At 41.2% G+C, this 16996-nt stretch overlaps 1 long non-coding RNA gene across 1 annotated transcript; it reads right to left on the bottom strand.

The window, feature by feature from the left end:
- Positions 1 to 4877: 4877 nt before the first annotated feature.
- LOC306814845 lies at positions 4878 to 7167 on the bottom strand. The gene is made up of 4 exons (XR_013777259.1): positions 7082 to 7167; positions 6931 to 6984; positions 6445 to 6585; positions 4878 to 5438 (listed from the first exon to the last, which is right to left on the bottom strand). It is a non-coding gene; the product is annotated as an uncharacterized lncRNA (long non-coding RNA).
- Between the last annotated feature and the right edge of the window lie 9829 nt (positions 7168 to 16996).

The raw sequence follows: 16996 nt of genomic DNA, 5'->3' as shown, positions 1-16996 counted from the left end.
CCAGAATAAAAGCCTGCCTTTGCACATAGGCTGAGCTTTATTTGGAGTTTTGTGCTTTCATTATTTTAACAGCTGAAAAATACAAATGTGCAGATAATTTCAAGTGTTGTTATACCCATTCTCATAAAGAGTCTCTGCTAGTCTCTTCAGGTAACCTTAAGGTCATAGTATTGTAAAAAAAGATAAAAAATTAAAAATTCTCTCTAGTGTATCATATACGTATTGGTACTTCTCCTTGAGTTTCCCTATGGAGTTCAAAATTCTTCTAATTAAATAATCTTCCTGTTTTACCACTCTGACTTCCAAAAACCAGTTAAGCAAACATCTATTTCTTTGGCCTGGTAACGCCAAATACCATCTATTCTGCACAGAGGTGTGGCGTGCAGAGTGAACTGGTGCAGGGATCTTTCTAGATTTCAGTGAGAAAAGCCCAGCAAGTGGCTTAATAAGGTTGCTTCAAAAAGACAGGCTAAGAAAAGGGGTATAGATAGTAATATCTTATATGTCCTCAAGTGCTTGGCACTCCGCACAGCATTGAATAGTGCCCCGATGGATTTTCCATGGCACACTGACTGCACAGAGCAGATCCTGTCTTGGGGAAGAAACTCACCATTTCAGTCTTTTAAGGTCACCTTTAACTTCCTTACAAGAAAACAGGTCTGTTTAAAGGGCCAGTCCATGCAGGAGGTATCATGGTCATGCTGAGCAGGAGCTGTCTCAGTTGTCCCATGTTAGCTGCAGTGTACACTGGTCTCCCAGTCAGGATCAATACATTCTGTCCCTTGAACCCTATACAGTTTACCTTTCCCAAATATATGTTGCAGTTTACAAATCATATTAATAATATGGCATTCTCAAGTGCAAGTTCCAATAGGAGAAACGGCCTTTTCAAGATCAGCTCCTCAGGTTTAATGTCTTTTGCAAGGACCCCATTACAATATCTATCTGCACTCTTTTCAAGGATCACATTGCTCCTTTGTGATAGTTCATGGCAAAATAAACCAGTAAACCAAAGTGATTGATTTTTTATGCCATTTTGTGGTGTCATTAGAGAGACAGCACTCCAAGATTCATGAAGACATTTGTTTTTACCTTCAGATCATTCACAATTTATCTGTTCCCTACATTGTCTAGAGAAGGGCAATGAAGCTGGTGAAAGAGTCTAGAGGTAAGTAATTTGAGGAGCAGCTGAGGGATCTGGGGTTGCTTAGCATAGAGAAAAAGAGACTCAGGAGTGACCTTATCACTCCCTAAAACCACCTGAAATGAGCCAGATGAGGTCAATATCTTCTGCCAGGCAACTAGGATGAGAGGACAATCTGAAGCATGCACCAGGGGTGGTTCAGGCTGGACATTAGGAAGAATTTCTTCACATAAAGAGTTATTAAGCACTGGAACAAGCTTCTTGGAGAGGTTGTGGAGTCATCCATCCCTGGAGACATTTCAGAGAAGACTGGATGGGGCAGTTTGTGCTATGATCTGCTTGACAGGGTGATGTCTGGTCAAAGGTTGGATTTGATAATCTCAGATGATTGATTACTCTAATTGATTCTGTCATCAAGTGAAGTTCAATTTTACTGCAGTTTTAATTCTATTTTCCTGCTGTTTGCATGCTCAGTAAATCTTCTTTCACTTTGATGAAACTGCTCTGTTTTCCTTTATGAATTGAAAAAAAAACCAGCTCCATGGTCTTCACAAAAGATTTATCAAGTTCTACATGGAGGCTTTTATTGGATATAATACTTCAAACAGCTGACCATACTGAAAAGAGCCAGGTTTGAGCACTGAGCTGGGAGTATTATTTGTTGCTAGAATTCTATGCTATAAAATGTAGATCTTACTGTTTGTTTAATCTGTTACATTCCCATTTTGTCCACATTGTCCTATTTGACTGCTTTATGTTGCATATTTTTATGCTTTAGTACCAGATCTGTTTTGTCATACATATGGATAGACCATAAGTATAAACAGTTTAGGAGTATATTTCTTCTGTAATTCTTTTAGTGTCCAGACCATTGGGATTCCAGTCCTAATGGATAGTAGTCATAAGAGAAATTCATATGCAAAGCCCTGTGTGCTAATACAGGTATTTCAACCACAGAATTTTCTCTCTGCAGTTATGTTTCCTTCTCTCTGTCATATCAAATCCTTCCCTCTATTCATGTAGACCACCTAGGAAGGAGTAGAACTCAGTTTGGAGAAAATATCAGCCACACTTCCTGTAAAAGAGTAACTCACTTCACATGTTATATCCATCAGGATTAGTAAAAGGTCACCATCAGTTATCAGTTCCCTTGTTACTAAGCAAATATGACTTGTTTGACTCAGGACACTGTTTTCTCAGTGAATATTTAGGATCTACTTTGCTTCTGGTTATCCTTTTTTTATTTTGTATCCTTTTTGCATATACTGATGCTTTTTTCTCTCATCCTAGAAATATAAGCCAGACACAGGGTGGTAAAAAGGGGTTACCTTTATGTAAGGATTCTTAGGTACACAATTCATCAGCTGGAAAATGCTGAAGATGCACACCCCGCATAATGCACGTACAATTTTTATAGATTTTGCAAATTAGTGTATCTGGCAAGAATCCCCAATTAGATTCACACCTGGTAAAGTCATGCCCCCCCCACCCTGCTCCAGTACCTTCTCAATCCTCCCCTCTCAGATGAGCCAAAACTCTATGAAAAGAAGAAATCGTGAAGAGGTGGTCCAAATCTTGATTTCTAAGAAGAGCCAAGAGAGCATAGCAATCTTGGAATGTATTTTGTCCTTCTGTCTAGGAAAGTACTGAAGTTAAGTTACAATAGTAGAATGTGTAAAGAATATAGAATACAAAAATCAAGATGGCATAATTTCCTCCCCTTTTTAGAGACTAACACAACTCTACCTTATCTAGTTTCTACTCTGTTTTTAACCACAGCACTGGTTTACACAACGGGCTATCCCACTAGTTATTATACAGATTCCAGCTATAGCTACAGCTACTATGAACACTTCTTATCCAGGCCAAGATTGGTAACCACTAGGTAATGGTTACCTAATATAGATATAGTCAAAGTTTAAGGTGTTATTTCTGAAAGCTACTTCTTGTAAAATTTGAGTCTGCTCCCAAATTTCAGCCAACCCCTTCTTAATTCTTCTACTCTGGTCCACAAAAGAACAACAAGTAGTATAAATAATAGCATATATCTCCTTGTGCAGCCAGTATGAAATTGAGAGCCATTCTGCTCTGCACAACCACGAGACAGACCATGGACTTCTTCCCATAAGGCCAAAATTGTATGTACAGTCTGCCATTCAATTTGTTCAATAATGGCTGAGATGTTTATAACTCTATGACTGTATGTTTACATATATATATATGTATGTTTTCAACTATGACTATGGTCAGACCCTTTCCAGCCTGACTATTCTGAAAGAGGAAATAAAAGTTCTGATTATACTATGGAAACATTCAGTGAGATTCAATAAAGGATTGATAGATCTTTTCCTTCTCCCATTGCAATTTTCAGCAGGATAAAATATTGTCATATTTGGAATTACAATCCCAAAGGCACAAACCTGAGCTTTACCTATGGGCAGGATTTTCCAGGCCTTACCATCACATATCCAACACCACTCTGTCCCAAGTGGTTGAACTAGTCTCCATAATGTCAGTTTCATGTCTCCTCACAGTTCTTGGGCTTATTCTTTCCATGACTCTGGTCTTATGGCAGTATGAAGGAAGAATGGCCTTTTCTGTGGAATTTATAACTGCACAGGGAACTGTATCATTCCCATGATCTATTAGGCCACTCAGGGGTATAGGAAGCAGAAAAGTCTTACTGACTTATTCCCACCTTTCAGTGGGATTTGCTTCCATTAAAATGCTGATCAGTGGCCAGCTACTGCTCCCACCTAAAGGTGTCAGTTGAGTAGAAATCCAGTAATTGTTCTTGTTAAGAGCTTTGGATACATTTTGGACTAAAGTCCCATGCAAATCGTGGGGCCAACCCTGACTCATGGTTTCATCAGCAAAGCAATTTCCCAGCGGAGGACTTGCTTTCCATTTTTGATGACCTCTGCAATGCATAATAGCTACCTCTGAAGGCTTCCAAAGATTCTGCAATGTGAGGATCTGTTCAGCATGCTTAATTTCATTACCTTGAGCATTTAGAAGCCCTCTCTCCTTCCAAATGGCTCCACAGGCATGGACAACACTAAAGGCATATTTGGAATCAGTCCATATATCCACCTTCTTCCCCTCACTCAGTTCTAGAGCTCTTGTCAGAACAATGAGGAGCCTTTTGTGATGATATATCTGATGGCAAGGTCTTTGCCTCAATCACCTTATCAATGGTTGTCACTGCATAGCCTGTCATTTGCTGACCCCTGAAGCTGCTTCTGTCTGTATACAGATTGCAGTCTGGATTCTCCACATGCATGTCCTTCAGGTCTGGTCTGCTGGAATAAGCCTCTTCTATTGTCTGTAAACAGTCATGCTCAGGCATGTTGTAAATTAATGTATATGACAAAAACATTGCAGTATTTACAGCAGATGTTTTTAGAGTAATACCATCCCATTCCAACAATACAGAGTGATACTTAAGCATTCTGCTAGGAGATAGCCAGGGCCCCCTTTTGGTCCAGTACAGTTATCACTGTGTGGGGCACATACTTGAACTTGTGTTGCCCAAGGGTCAATTTATGGGCCTCTTGTGTCAGGATGACAGTAGTCGCCTGTCTAGCTGTTTTGAAAAGTAGGCCACAGCCCTTCATTGATCTCCAAGGTGCTGTGCCAGTAGCCCCACAGCAACATTCAGTTGCTCACATTCAAGAAGTTCAAAAGTCTTAGTTAAGTTCAGCAGCCCCAGAACTGGGGTTGACAATCAGCTGTCTAAATGCAGCCCTTGCATACACTGTCTGCATGGTGGTTCCCCCTCTCAGCTGCCTTGAGGGCTCCATACAGAGGTTTTACCAGTAGTCCATGATTTGATATCCGGAAACGGTACCAATCTACCATTCCCAGGAAGGCTTGCATTTCTCTCACAGTGTCGGGCTCTGGAAGATGTCAGATGGCTTCTTTCTGTTCTCTGCTGAGTTGTCAATGTCCACAGAAGATTTATAGCCCCAAGTAGGCTACTGTTTCCCTGGCAACCTGTGTTTTCTCTTTTGAGACTCTATACTCACTTAGTCCTAAAAAGTTCAACAGACTTACAGTGAGTTGGATACAGTCACCTTGTGTTATAGCTGCAATTCAGATATCATCAACATATTAAAAAATAACCCCTCCTGGTTCTTTTTCTCTCCAGTCCTCCTGTTCCTTTGCAAGCTGGTTTCCAAATATTGTTGGGCTGCTTTTGAATCCCTGGGGTAGAATCATCCAGTGGAGCTGGGTTTTCCTCCCTGTCTCAGGATTATCTCACACTAAAGCAAAAGCAGACTTCTTGGCTATTCTTTTGCACAGGAATACAGAAGAAGGCATCCTTGAGTGAACCACTCGAATTCATCTGTCAGCATAGTCAAAAGAATGCAGGGGTTTGCTACAATTTGGTATATATCTTCTGTGATTTTGTTAATTTCTCTTAAATCCTGCACTAAATCTACAACTCTTACAATCAGCCTTCTTTTCTGGAAGGATAAGTGTGTTGTATCTAGATTCATATACCATTGCTAACCCACATGTAAAGAACTTCTCGATCGTCCCTCAATCCCCTATGGCCTTCTAACTTCAAAGGGTATTGTTTCTACCTTACTGGTGTAGCCCCTAATTTGAGCATAATACTAACAGGCTCATTTGCATGTCCCAGGAAAATCATTGATCCATGCTATTGGAACTTCTTGGGAATTTCATCATAATTCTTCTGAAAGAAAATTGTAGCTGCTTTGACAAATTTAGTTTCAGGAATTATAACTTTCACTTGCACCTTCTTTGGAAAATGAATTTTCTGCTTCTAATTTCTCCAATACATCCCTACCTAATGGGGCTATAGGGAGTTTGACACGTAAATGAGTTGGTGAGCCACCCAGTGTTTTCCTAACTTAAATTTTAAAGGTTGGAAGAAAGGCCTTGTTTCACCAACCCTGTGAAGGCCCTGTGGCACCGATCACATTTATAGCATCTTGACTCAGTTTCCCTTTTAAAGTATTTAACAAAGAATACATTCTCCCACATTCAGAAATTCAGCATTACCATTCCCTAGCTTAGCTACAACCGAAGGCTCTGTTGAGGGGCATTCACAGCTAATTCAGGTACTTGTGTGTCTTTTTTGCCTACACCAGACACTCATTCTTCCAGTCTCCCTTTTCCTTCCAAACAGCATGTTGATCTTTGTCTAGAGGAGGAGTACTCCTTTTCAACATGTTAGATGACTTGATCACCCCTTTTATTCTGCTGGCATCTGTCCCTGTCTGTTGAATCTCTATTTTGATAAACCTTCCAGGCTGTATTCAACAATTTACCTATATCATGTGTCTCATCCATCTTTGGCAGCTTTTTCTTTATATCATCTGCAGATTGGCCTATAAACAAATAAGATAAGTGGGTCTCTCTGCAGATGCTTTGAGGTCCAGACTGTGTATATTCGTGCAGTCTCTGTAAGCCTATTAAAAAATTATGTAGGGGTTTCATTTCCAGTTTTTTGTGCCTTCATATAATTTGGGCTGCTTTAGGCATGTTTTGGCATGTTTTAGTCCAAGTACTATTCAATTCTGAGAGCGTTTTTACTTTGCCATTTGTTCCGCCACATTAGGGTCCCACCCTGGGTCAGTTAAAGGGAAGAATATAATTAACTAGCCCTTGAAGATTTCCAGCTGTAATTAGAGTCTCTACAGCAGATACAGCAGACACTCTTTTTGTGTTTCATCTAGTAATGTGTCTAGCATTACATTCAGACCACTCCAGTCTGGGTTTTGTGTCGTAATAGCCCTATTAACAAGATTAGCTACCTTTTCTGGATTGTCTCTATTATAATCCAACTGAGGCTTTCCACTGCTGCAGCTCTACGAGGGAAAACGGTGCTTTTATGTAAATCACACCTTCATTCTCAACAGCTTCGTTTAAAGGTGCTTGTATGGCAGGCTCCTCCCTTACTCATACCTCCTTTTCAGATTCGTTTTGTCAGGTGCTCCTTATGGCCTGTCGGGCTAATTTTCCCCTTCTCACTGCAGTGGCTGCAGCAGCTTGTCCCCGGTTTCATCTTCGGAGGAGCTCTATCCGTACGGGAGGCACAGTCGGGGCTGTTCGGCGCGGGGTGTTCGCTCGGCGGAGCGCGGCCCGGGGCGCGCAGCCCCGGCTCTGCCGCTGGCCGGGCCGGGCCCGGTCTGCGCCCCCGCCACTGCCGGCGGGGCGGCCGGGGGCAGCGGGAGCAGCGGGGGCCGAGGGGAGGCGGGGGCTGAGGGGCAGCGGGGGCTGAGGGGGCAGCGAGGGCTGAGGGGCAGCGGGGGCTGAGGGGGAGCGGGGGATGAGGGGGAGCGGGGGATGAGGGGCTGAGGGGGCAGCGGGAGCAGCGGGGGCCGAGGGGCAGTGGGAGCAGCGGGGGCTGAGGGGGCTGAGGGGGCTGAGGGGGAGCGGGGGCTGAGGGGGCAGCGGGAGCAGCGGGGGCCGAGGGGCAGTGGGAGCAGCGGGGGCTGAGGGGGCTGAGGGGGCTGAGGGGGCTGAGGGGGAGCGGGGGCTGAGGGGCAGTGGGGGCTGAGGGGGCTGAGGGGCAGCGGGGGCTGAGGGGGAGCGGGGGCTGAAGGGGCTGAGGGGCAGCGGGGGCTGAGGGGCAGTGGGGGCTGAGGGGCAGTGGGGGCTGAGGGGGAGCGGGGGATGAGGGGGAGCGGGGGCTGAGGGGGCTGAGGGGCAGCGGGGGCTGAGGGGCAGCGGGGGCTGAGGGGGAGCGGGGGATGAGGGGGCTGAGGGGCAGTGGGGGCTGAGGGGGCTGAGGGGCAGCGGGGGCTGAGGGGCAGCGGGGGCTGAGGGGGCTGAGGGGCAGCGGGGGCTGAGGGGCAGGTGGGCTATGGGGCAGTGGGGGATGAGGGCAGGGGCAGCCCTGCCGCTGTCTCGGCTCCTACCACCACAGGCGCCGTGGGCGGAGGTGGCGGTGGGGGGAACAGTGGGGACGGCCGGGGATGTTGCTCCTTCTCGCCCGCAGAGCGGGCGCCACCATGTCCACATCAGTCACGGCGAACTTCCTGACACAGACCGGGCTAGCAAAAGGCTGGTCCTTTTTATGCCTTGTCTTTGCTCTTAGAACTATCGCAAAACAGCCTTTTTCACATTCCTATGCATCTGGGCTGCTCAAGAACTTTGCAAAGAGCTCTGAGTATATTAATTTTTGCCATCTTCTCTGAGACTGAATTCTGATAATAATTCTGGTATTAATGCACTTTCTCGACTGCTAAATTGAGGCCACGCCCCTCCCCCTCCTAATATTTAAATCAGGCAGATTTCTGTACAGAGTCAAGTTGATTCTTCTGTGATAACATGTGTTCTCCTGCCCGTCAGGGAATGTCAATGTTTGAGTATAAATGTGCGTGCCTTCACTGCAAGATACACATCCGACGTCCTTACTTATTTAAAAAAAAAAAAAAAATCCCGCTGAGGAAAGAACTACTAGCCGCAGACTCCGACCCGGGAAGTCAAATTCACGCTTTCCTCTCCCAAAGCAAATTACTAAACTTAGTGCAATCCTTCTGGGGATTCAGCGTAACCACCTTCATGGAGCTCTAATTACTGGGAAACCATTTTTGATTCTACTGGAAGCAGAATCTAGTATCTGGGTGCTTGAATGGTCAGAGGCTTTTTTTGATGATCCAGCCTAATGTGTTTGATCATGGGCTGTTTATTCACCATGTAAGGGACACAGGAGTTAATCAGAACTCTGTGCTCCAGGTTCCTGTTTTCTTAAGAATCCATTTCTAAGTTCTTTTATAATAACTTTTAATTTTTATTTGTTTTCTTGGAACCCAGATAGTTACTTGGATCTATTAAATTAGCTATCCAATATTAGCCAAATACTGTATAAAACCTCCAATTCAGCTTTTTCTTTCTGCAGAAAGGAAATATATGAAACACATTTGTTTGTGAAAATGTGTGAACACAGTTGAGCACAGTAACTTTGGTAAGTGCTTACATTCCTATTTTGGTAGTACAGAAAAGCATTTTCTCTGTCCAGTAAACTACTAGCGTCATCAACATGGATAATAACTTGGATCAATTTTAATCAAGAAATAGTAACTCATTATCAGACATGAGACAAAAATAAAAGTTGAACAATTATTATTGCGTCCCTGAAAAAAACCACATCATCCTCCATACTAAAGCTGTTGATTTTCCACAAAATTGAATGCTAGTCTGTCAATTAGTTTGATCAGTAAAACCTAAAGTTAGAAAGAAAACCTACCTGTAAAGAAAGACTGTGATATGATGGAAGATCATTAAGCAAATATGGTTCTGAATAGGCATACCTTCTCTTTTGGCTCATACAGCATCAGTGTAGTCTTCACAATGATGACATGTTGTGACAGTGGAATGATGTCATGTTGTTATCTACTTAGTATGACAAGAGCCATTTCATTCAAACCACTTTTCAGGTGGTTTGATTCGTTCCTGCTGTACTCCTCTTTCCCACTCTTCTCAGGATTGCATACTTGCAAATGCGTCTACATGCATCTTCCCAGCTCTAGCTTTGCTTTCTCTCACTCTTTTTTTTTTTTTTTTTTTTTTTTTTTTTTTAATTTTTTAAAAGGAAACAATCAATTTAGAAATTAATATAGATTTGATTTACTACTCAGTGCAGGATATTCTCATCTTGTACTTTTTGGGGTAAGCACCAAGTCATTAGAGCATGATCTCTTACAACTGTGATGGCAATTGTATGTAACTCATTGTCCAAGAAGATTTTATATAACAAAATCAGGCAGTTACTGCTGTTTACTTTGTATATGTTTCATTCATTCTATCTCTAAGTTTGCTTTGCTTTTCTGACCAGGCTAGAAATACAGTAGACAGTACTGACTTTCACTACTAAATTCTCTCTGTGGATGCTGTTTCAGCAGATATCCATTTACCTCTATACAGATAATAAATTATCTTTAATGATATATGGCAATCCTGGCTTAGAGGTGATATTCCCCAATTTCGTATTCCCACTAAAAAAAAATATGCTTCTCCCCTTCCCTTCCATCCAACTGGAGGCACAAAAGGCAAAGATCATGTGTTAAGAACAATTTACAGCAACAAGATAAGAAAATGTACAGTAACAGCAACAATATAATTAATAGTGTTCAAAAGAGAGTGATTCCCAGGTAAAAATGCTCACTGCAGACCCTATGACAATAAACAACACAGGGTGGCTTCTGCTACATTTTCTCAACTGGAAGAAACCCCATATTGCCAGAAGAGAGTCCCTTCACCTTTCTCTGCCAATTATATCAGGTGATAGAGAATAACCTCTGTGTCAGCCATTCTTCTCCTGTCTGCTGCAAAACTTAATCCTGTCCTAGCCAAAACCAGAACAATGGCCAATTAGAAACAATATTTTTGCATTTGTTCTTAGTTTACAGGAACTTCAAAAATCTTTCAAGAATGACAATTCTATATGACTTACATTTTCCCAATAATCAGGCAAACACTGGTAGTGCCTCATGCAACTTGGTGCAGGAGGAGGAAGGGCAGTTGAGAATGAAGGACAGAAGTTGAGGCTGAGAAGAAAAGGAGTAGGTAAGTGTCTTTGATTCTTACCACCAAGAAAATTAATCTTTCCCAAGATGAGTCTGTTTTACCTATGATAATAATTAGTAAGCTGTCACTCTGTCTTTATGTCAGCCTATAAGCTTTCCAATCTTATTTTATTTTCCCTTGTTGTGTGGAAGAGTGATGAAAGAGCACCTGGGTTGGGTGGGTGTCCAGCAGCCAGCCAAGGTTAACACCCCACATACAGCATGGGTGCAAGAGTCCACATGCCACAGTAAAACTTGAGCCTTTTCTAGACTTTTCATGTGATAGTGTAAAATGTAAAAGGTACTATTTCCAACAACTAAATAAATTAAATATAGGCAAAAAATTATTGCATTGCCATGTCATTATACCTTAAAAATGCAACAGAAACAATGTCAATATGGTTTGTACCTGTAGTGTTCCTTTCAAGTTGGAGATCTGAATTTGCAGGCTATTAGTACCCAATAACGTAAAGAAATGTAAAGAAATAATGTAATGTACTAATAACGTTACATAAAATACACTAAAAGGTATTTAATACAGTGAATTTATATTCAGCAGTTAACACATGCTGAGGAACACACAGAAATGCTATTTCTAGAATTGCAGAATCATAAAATGTTTTGGTTGGAAGGGCTGGACGTGGTTGCTTGATCTGGGCTGCAAGTGCACATTGCTGGGTCATGTCCAGCTCCTCATTCACCAACACCCCCCAAGTCCTTCCTGGCAGGGCTAGTCTTGATGCATTCTCTGCCCAGCCTGTATTTGTACTAAGGATTGTATGGGATTTTATTCCTCCTTTAGATTTTTCTTTGCCAGTACAAAGATTTATTTATGACTAGTTAAAACTGAAACTGGGTTAAGCTGAAAGCAGAGGAAAAAGGCCATGAAATTATATTGAGCAGAACAGTGGAAAAAATAGTGAGAAAATAACAATCTACTTCCAGATTGTGACATTATTGGCAGTGAAAATTGGGGGGGTTGGGGGGGGAAAACCCTTACTTGTTGATTAAAAAAAAATCTATTTAGGCATTTCATAGGTACCATCAAATAAATACCAGCTTACAAGGATACTTTATTCTATTTACTTCTACTCCTATATTTTTATACTCCTAGTCTTCTATTTCCATACTCCCACTCTTCCATTCCATGTCCCCTCCTACCTCCACATGCACTGAATGTGATGCTGGATTTTGTCCTTTAACATTTATCAAACAATGAGCCTAAGACTGGCTGGGTGCAAGGGTGCTTAATTTTCTGAGTTGCACAAATTTTTCAGTAATTTAATATGTCGCTGCTGTGAAAATGGGTTTGTCTTTGCCTAAAATTTAGAAAAATATGACAATTTTTTTGGAAAATGGGTTGTTTTTCTTGGTGTTTTCAACATGCCATCACCCATATATACATTTCAGTTAATTGCTAAATTCCTAGTCTTCCAATTTTCTATGACTATCATCTTAAGAAAGTTCAAGCAGTATTACAGAATCTTTAGTGAGTCAAGTGAGTTTCATTACTGTAATAGATTAAGTCCCCTTATCTATTTTTTGTTCAGCTTTTAGTTTGAATTCTATAGAATAATGCCAGCTCTTGCTTCTGAAAAACTCCACTCTTCCAAGGCTTTAAAATAATAATATTAAAAATTTGCTGTGTTTTTTACTTAACCCCAACTGCCTCATCTTGCCAAGTGAATCCAAAACAGTGCTATTTCAGGCTCTTTTTAATAGTTAACACATATTAGATTAATGTTGTATGACCTCAAGAACAGCATCCAGGACACTATTAAAGTATTAAAATCCTCTATAAATATAAATTAGGTAAATCTTCCCTGGAAGAGAGCTAATAACCAGAAAATTTGTTATTATATGTATTATATGAAAAAAGCTGATTCTGTATTAAAGAGCTTTTTTGTTGCCATTTTGTCTTTTTCTCAAAAAACCACTACCGCTGAACTCAAACAAATGGCTTTTCATTAAATGTAGGTCGAAGATGAAGACTACCACAGAAGAGGTGTTTCATTCAATAAAATAAGTGTTTGTGGGAGTTCATTATTTTTCACTGAGGAAGCATAGGAAAATTTGGCACTGAAGAAATTATTCTACTCATAATGCAAAATACACTATGACACAATTAGATGCTTTTATAATGTTTAACTCATATTTTCAGCTCAAAAGGGAGTTCTAGGAGCTGTCACTGATAAATCTAACAGCCAGCTGTACTTTTGCAGCTGAAAATACAATCAGATGTTGATAATCACCAAAAGGGTGCTGAAAACAGGTCAGACACATCTGGTTAGGTGTAAATCTAACGAGCCTGTGGGTTGTAAGTACAATGTCCATTGTAGTTTTCTCTATTGCAAGAAGTAGGTAGTGGCAATCCCATGAGGTTTAACAAGACCAAGTGCAAGGCACTGGATTGGAGCAGCCCCTGGTTCCAACACAGGCTATGGGATGAACAGATGGAGAGCAGCCCTGTGGAGAAGAAGTTTGGGTGCTGCTGGGTGAGAGGCTGGACATGGCATGGCCATGGGCACCCCCAGCCCAGAAAGCCAAACGTGTCCTGGGCTGCATCCAGAGCAGCGTGGGCAGCAGGGGAGGGAGGGGATTCTGCCCCTCTGCTCTGCTCTGTGAGACCCCAGCTGGAACCCTGCACCCAGCCCTGGGTACCAGCACAGGAAGGACAAGGACGTGTTGGAGACAGTCCAGAGAAGGCCACCAAGTTGATCAGAGGGATGGAGCAGCTCTCCTGTGAGGAAAGGGTGAGCGAATTGGGACTGTTCATCCTGGAGAAAAGAAGGCTTTGGAGTGACCAAATCACAGCCTTCCAGTACCTGAAGGCTGTGAAAAATAGAGGGAGTCTGTTTACAAGAGCATGTTGTGACAGGACAAGGGGGAATGGCTTCAAACTGAAAGAGAGCAGGTTTAGTTTGGATATTAATAAAAAATCCTTTACTGTGAGGATGTTGTGACACTGGAACAAGTTGCCCAGAGAAGTTGTGAATGCCCCATCTGTGGAAGTTTTCAACGCCAGGCTGGATGGAGCTCTGAGCAAGCCAGCCTAGTGAAAGATGTCCCTGTCCATGGCAGGGGGGTTGGGACTAGATGATCTTTAAGGTCCCTTCCAACCCAGGTTATTCTGCAATTTTATATCTGAAAGCTATCTGAATGAAAACCTATGTTTTCTATCCTTTCTTAGCATTGTTTCTGAAAGTTAGTATGTATTTCAAAATTAGTGTATAGTAGTGACTGCAGTTGAGGCTGTGCAGATCTTTGTAGTGAATCAGACGCAAATGATGAACTTTGTGCAATGGAACTGCTGAAATGGCTCCCAATCTAGGAGAAAAGTTAGGATCAAGAACAGTTAGCTACAAATGTGTTATTTTTCTGCATGTATAACCTTCAAGCTTAATTTCATAAGGAAAAAAAAGTGTTATTTCACATATGTAATTTTACATATTTAATTTTTATGCTTATGTACACAATTGTATATAATTATACATGTTATATATTTTCTTCTCGATACAACAATATACATTGTATGTACAATATCTTATTAAATATATTATATGTTATAGCAATAGTACATAATACTACTATTTTTGTTCATACTGCCTTTCTATATCCTCCACACTCAGTATTTACTCATTTCCTAAGTTTGGGAAATTAAATTTTCAGGGTGCGTTTTTAGTGTTGCTTCTTGTTACAGTGATGACTTCCAGAATTCATCTAGATAATTTTCAGTACAACATTTGGAGGAACAATCATTTATTTTCAAAACTTTTCACCTAGATGGTTGGTATCATTAAACAGAAATTTTGAAAAAGACAAAAAAAATTTGAAGTAGGAAAAAGGGAGACGGTGAATATCAAGATGAGACAAAAGGTGAGGAAAGGTGTTCTGTACATACCTGACAGTTAAAGAAACAACAATCTTTTGAGAACAAAAAACAAGCCAGTGGTAGATAAATGAAAAAAACAATCAATTTCCACTGAACAAGTCCTGCTTTGCATTCAGTCTTTGCATTCAGTTACATGGATGTGGAGCTTCCAAGTCTACAAAAAAGGAGTGCTAATCCATGGATTGGAGGGCATGGCTAGATATTTCAGGAAAAAAACCACCCTGAATCTATTGCCCTGCCCTATGTCCAACCCAAGATTTCTAAAGCAAGGAATATTCAGCACATTTTTTCCTACTTAGTCTATGAAGTATCTTCTACTTTTACCTTGGCCAAATTTCCTCTTTTCTTTCAGGTTTTTTGAAGCATATTTTCTTACCATCGCTTCAGTCTCCAGTGCCTAGTCCATGTTGCAAGAGATATTGTACAATTGATGATTATTGGGAAAACTTCTGTCTTCAGACCAAGTTTCATACCTTTTTGGATCTCTTGGCTGAAAACAATGGCTCTTTTCTTTTTAACTTGATGTGTCTTTAGGTTGCCCTGAAGTAGATACTGAGATTCTGTGGTTTGTCGCATTTAATGTATGTTGAAGGGTCAAATCCTGTTACAGTATAATGCAAACAATAAAAAGCACTGGGCACTTGTCATTATGCAACTATGAGCTTCCAATAAAAACTTGATAAAGCTACCTAATAATGACAAAATGAAATAACTATTTCCTCCATCCTTTAAGCAGATTTACAGGCTCTTCCAATACAGCTTTGCTTGATGAACCTTTGCACCTGGCAACAAAGGACCCTCTCACGCATCTGGACAAAAGCTAGACAAAGTTTTCCTGTCAGCAGCTCTTAAAACTTGTCAAATAGTTCTGGAAATTTTGGTTTTGTCATTTTTTGCACTTAGCATTCAACCCCACTGGCTTTCTGCAGAAGAAAGGAAAATAATTTTTAGGTATTTAGTTTTGGAATCAGACAGCTATTTAGCCTCTGATACAGGCTTTAAAAGGCTAGATAGGGAAGTTTAAAAAAAAATGAAAGGACAAAATGTCTAGGCAGTAAGCAATAATGTGGAAGAACACCAATCAAGTAGGATACCTTCCAGACATCCTCATAAAGTCAAGAGAAAACATCTGCTGCCCACCCACTAACAGGGTAGAGTGTACAGCCCCTTTTTCATCTCCTGATGTCTCTAAGAAAGCTAACATTGGTTATGGTGTGAGACTGAGAAATGCTTGTACTGTTGAATCAAATTTAAAAATTAAATTAATATACACTAACAAAAAAAACCTCAAAAGAGCATATGGCCTAGAAAGATATAGGAAGAAAACAGTGAGAACAAAAAGTACTTCAACAAATTCAGCAAAATGACGACTGGTGAAGAAGATACCATTTGCCAAAGTGACAGAATTGGGTCTGTTTGGAACTGTTCTCTATAGAGACATCTGGTATCTAACCAAATTACTTTATGCTTTTGAAGCTCTAAAACAGTAAAGGCATCTGACTTTTACCACAAAAGAAAGTAGTGATTATAGTTGCAAATGCAATATATAGGATACATTACAAAATGAATGAGATCCCTAGCCAAAGAGAAAACACAAAACAACAGTAAAAATTATGTGGCATCTGGGGTCTTCTCACTGTTCACTGGGCCCTGCAGAGGCTCTGGATGATGGCTGGCATTCCAGGATGGTGCCCTTTGTTAGGCAGAAGGGCAATGCCCCTTTGCAGCTCTTTTTTGGGGCTGAGTCTGCTTCCCACCAGCCAGGGCACAACCTGCACCTTGCACTCCAAGCTACCTGCACTAGGTGTGTTCTGCAAGAAGTCTGTGGCTGTGGAAGGTCTACACGGGATACCAGAAAGCAGAATGAGACATTGTCCCAAGTGCCACATAAAGCCTGTGTTTAGGGCCTACCCAATGATTGATACACACAGAAGCTTTTGTCACTTCCTCAGCAATCTGCCCTTTTGGAAGGTGTACCAAAAGCTCTGTGCTGTGACTACCAAAATTCAGTGGAGCAAAAAAACCCCAACCCAATCCAACCAACCAAACAAAGCCACAACTCCCCCAAACTAACAAAACCAAGACCAACGAACCGACCAACCAAAAAAACTAATCCCCCAAGAAACCCCACCCAAACCAAAATCAAAGCAAAGCAAAACAAAAAATTAGAGTTGTAAATAGAATGCAAATCTAAAAGACTGAATCAAATGCTATGGAAAGGGACACTTAGCATTGGTTTTTAAAGAAAACCAAGTTTGGTAGGGACCAACTTGAAGCAGATTCTTAGCTAGATTTTGAATTTCAGTTTTGGAGATATCTATGTAACCAAATAGCATGGACAAGAAACCTTTTAAAGTAGAGATTCTTGGAAATATTTTATCGTTATTTTCCTTGAGTTTAGTCTGTGACACCAAGAAG

The sequence above is a fragment of the Erithacus rubecula genome, assembly GCF_903797595.1.
Source record: "Erithacus rubecula genome assembly, contig: SUPER_Z_unloc_2, whole genome shotgun sequence".
Taxonomy (NCBI): Eukaryota; Metazoa; Chordata; class Aves; order Passeriformes; family Muscicapidae; genus Erithacus; species Erithacus rubecula.
Note: the sequence above shows the minus strand (reverse complement) of the source record. Positions and strands in the feature narration are given on the sequence as shown.